This window comes from Nannospalax galili, unplaced genomic scaffold (genome assembly GCF_000622305.1).
Source record: "Nannospalax galili isolate Female #2095 unplaced genomic scaffold, S.galili_v1.0 scaffold279, whole genome shotgun sequence".
Lineage (NCBI taxonomy): Eukaryota > Metazoa > Chordata > Mammalia > Rodentia > Spalacidae > Nannospalax > Nannospalax galili.
The window spans coordinates 3,116,036-3,120,170 of NW_008343971.1; the positions used below are offsets into that span (position 1 = coordinate 3,116,036).

The window sequence follows — 4,135 nt, forward strand, 5'->3', positions numbered from 1 at the left end:
AGGTATCTCCCACCATACCCAGCTGAATGGGCTTTTCTATATTTTTTGATAGAATATGATTATATTCTGAGTGTTTTATCTTTTTTAAAAAATTTTGATTTATTTATATTTTATGTGTATGAATGTTTTGCCTGCATATATGTAAGTGCACTCATGTCATACAATGCCCACGGAGGCCAGAAAAGGGGTGTTGGATCTCCTGGAATTAGGAATGGTTGTTAGCCATCATGTGGGTGGGTGCTGGGAACTGAACCCAGGTTCCCTGGAAGAGCAGCTAGTGCTCTTAACCATTGAACCATCTCTCCAGCCCTGGTGTCCTTTTTTTTCTTTTATTATTTTAGTTTTTTTTTTTTTTTTTTTTTTTAAAGAGTATTTTTATTATTTTATGTGTATGAGTGTGTTGCCTGCATGTCTGTAAGTGCACCTGTGTCCTTCAGTGCCCTCAGAGGTCAGAAGAGGGAGGTGATTCCCTGGAACTGGAGTTATGGATGCTTGTTAGTGGACACCATGTGGGCAGTTTGTTTTGTTTTTTAAAAATATTCATTATTTTAATTTGATATGTATGAGTGTATTGCCTACATGTATGTGAGTGCACCCGTGTTGTGCAATGCCCGCGGAAGACAGAAGAGGCTGTCGGATCCCCTGGAACTGGAGTTACGGACAGTTAGCTGCCATGTGGGTGCTGGGAATCAAACCCTTGTCCTCTGCAAGAGGAGCCAGTGCTCTTAACCACTGAGCTATCTCCCCAGCCTTTTTCTTTTCTTTTTTTTTTTTTTCTTTTTTTAGTCTTTGAAATAGAGTCTTCCTATATGGTTCAGAGTGGCTTGGAATTTGTGATTCTCCTTCCTCAGCTTCTTCCTGAGTACTGAGATTGTAGTTATGTGCCATCATGGCCAGCACTAATGGTATTTTAAGCAGAAATGCCTGACAGATAATGTTAAGTGAAAAAAGTCAAGCACAGGAAGACAAGTGGCTATGTGTGGTCACTCTAGAAGTTGATCTTCCAGGTATGAGAATAGAATATTGGTTATCAGAGGCTGTGCATGTGCATGCGTGTGTGCGTGCGTGCGTGTGTGTGTGTGTGTGTGTGTAGTTAAAAGTTTCAGTTGAGGGGCTGGAGAGATAGCCCAGCAGTTATGAACACTTACTGTTCTTCCAGAAGGCCTGGATTCAGTTTCCAAACTCAGATGGTGGCTAACACCTATCCCTAGTTCCAGTTCCAGGGAATCTGATGCCCTCTTCTGCCCTCTTGAGTACACAAGGCAAGTATTTGGTATACTTTCCTACATGCAGATAAAAACACTCACACACATAAAATAAAATTGAACAAAAACTTAAAAAATTGTTAAAAAGGCCAGGTGTGGTGGGTGGCGCATGCCTTTAATCCCAGCACTCAGGAGGTAGAGACAGATCTTTGTGAGTTCAAGGCCAGCCTGGCCTACATAGTGAGTTCCAGGACAGTTGGGGCTACAAGGAGACCCTGTCTCAAAAAGACCAAAAAAAAAAAAAAAAAAAAAAATTGTTAAAAAACAAAAAAAAAAGTTCCAGGGACTGGAGAGATGACTTAGCAATTAAGATGACTGCTCTGGGTTTGGTTCCCAACAGCTGACTCTTGACTAACAACTGTCTCTAACTCCTGTTCCAGGGAATCCAGCACCCTCTTCTCACCTCCAGAGGCATTGCATATACGGGTGCACTTACATACATACAGATAAAGCACAGATAAAATAAAAATAAATAAAAACAATTTTTTTAGTTAAATAGGAAGAGTAACTTTTAATGCACTTTAACCTAGTAGGGTAGCAATGGTGGACAGCCATTTACTGTATACTTCAAAATAGCTGCCAGAGACGATTTTGGATGTTTCTAGCACACAAAAAAAAATTATAAATGCTTAGGGGGTGGATATGCCAGTTACTCAGAGCTCATCATTACACACTGTATGCATACATATGTTGAAATATCACTCCTATTTTATCAATATATAAAGTTACTATGTGTCAATCAAAGTTGTTTGTTTTAGAGACAAGGTCTCACTGTAGACTAAACTTGGCCTTGACCTTACAGAGATCCACCTGCCTCTGCCTCCTGAGTGCTGAGATTAAAGGCCTGCCCCACCTTGCCCAGTTTTTTTTAATTTTTAAAATTTTATGTATATGAGTATATTGCCTGCATGTATGTACGTGAACCCATGTCATGCAGTGCCTGTGGAGGTCCAAAGAGGGCATTGGATTCCCTTGGAACTGAAATTACGGACAGTTGTTAGCTGCCATGTGGGTGCTGGGAACCAAATCTGGGTCCTCTGCAAGAGCAGCCAGTGTTCTTAACTGCTGAGCCATCTTTCCAGCCCTGCTTTATTTATTTATTTAATTTATCTATAAATTTTTTATTTTATTTTATGTCTATGTGTATATTACCTGCATGTATGTAAGTGCACCTGTGTTGTGCAGTGCCACAGAGGTCAGAAGATGGTATCGGATCTTCTGAACTGTGAGTTACAGTTGTTAACTGCCATGTGGGTGCTAGGATTTGAACCTGGGTCTTCTGTAAGAAGAGCCAGTGTTCCTGACCACTGAGCCATTTCTCCAGCCCCTTATTTATTTTTAAGCCATCTGACATAGCTTAGGCTGACCTGCAACTCAAGTACATAGGTGAAGATGACTTTGAACTCTTGATCCTTCTACTTTTACCTCTCAAGAATTGGAATTATAGCCATATGCCACTATTCTTGGCTTAAAGGATTTTTTTTTAAACCTCAGAAATAGGTATGATTATGTTCTAGAAATTATGACACAGATTCAAATGGAGGATCTGGACATTGTGTTCTAGACCCTTAGATTCCTGCCAGTGCAAGAGATAATGTAAAGACGATGCAGTGGTTGTTTGCCTAACTGAGTTAAAGGTTAGAACAGATGAAAAGCTAGTTCTTTACCTCTGACTCTGTACCTGGAGGCACCAAACTGGCCTCCTAGAGTCTCAGACTTAGAGTCTCTCTGATTCTCGTCTTTCTGTTGGTTTAACAGTAGTTAGACATTTTTTGTGAATGCTAATTGTAGCTAGTAGTTTATAGACTGCAGAGTGAGATGAGTCATCCTGGAGACCTGATGCAGTTTAGTTTTCTTCTTCTTTTTAAAAAAAAATTATTTCTTATTTTTATTTTATGTGTATGCGTGTATTGCCTGCATGTGTAAGTGCATCCGTGAAGGTCAAAGGAAGACGTTAGATTCCTCTGGAACTGGAGTTATGGACAGTAGTTAGGTGCCTTGTGGGTGCTGGGAATCAAACCTGGGTCTTCTATAAGAACAACAAGTGGTCCATCTTTTCAGCCCCCTACTTTTCTTTTTGATTTGAGTGTTTGTGTGTGTTTATTTTGAGACAGAGTCTTGCTATTGTAGCCCAGGCTAGCCTCAAACTCCTCTTGCTTCCACTGCCTGAGGGTTGGTGTGTACTACCGTGCCCAGCTCTCTTGTCTTCTCTGTTCTGATTGCCTTGCTGGGAATGTAGTCTGGTAGTTCCTGCTAAATAGCGCCTACTTCTCTGCAGACTATCTGCAGCCTGTGCTTCCTCTTGCAGTTCTCTAACCTGTACCCTGCTGGGAATCTAGAGCCCATTTGTGTGTTGTGCCTCATTGCTTTGGTTTTATTCTTGTTTATCTCTTCACTATTTTTCTTTTATGTCCAATGTAAGTTATGTATTGTCTCCTTTTATAGGTAGTGTGTGGCTATGAGAAATTTCTTGCTTCTGCTGCTTTTGGGGTGTGTGTATGTGTGTGTGTGTACCTTTACACATGTATGCATATGCATGTAGAAGCCCAGTGCTGGGATTACAGGTGAGCACCATCTTACCCAGCTTGTTTATATGGGTGCTGGGGATAAAACTCAGGTTTGGCAAGCACTTACCAATTAAGCCATCTCCCCTATCCCCCAGTCCCAGCCTTTCTTTTTATTTGTTTGTTTATTTGTGTATTTTTTTATCATTTAAAAAATTATTTAATAACCACATAATTAGAAGAAGCATTTCATGACAACAACATTGACATATTCAATAACAGTTTCCAGAACTAAGATGCATCTGTTTCAAGATTAGCTGTAAAGTTTTAGGTTTACAGTTGAATTAATACAGTTATACAATATTG

At 40.1% G+C, this 4,135-nt stretch overlaps 1 protein-coding gene across 1 annotated transcript in view; it reads left to right on the top strand.

The window, feature by feature from the left end:
* Usp39 (ubiquitin specific peptidase 39) overlaps positions 1-4,135 on the top strand; it is a 40,037-nt gene that overhangs the window by 14,719 nt on the left and 21,183 nt on the right. The window lies entirely within an intron of this gene.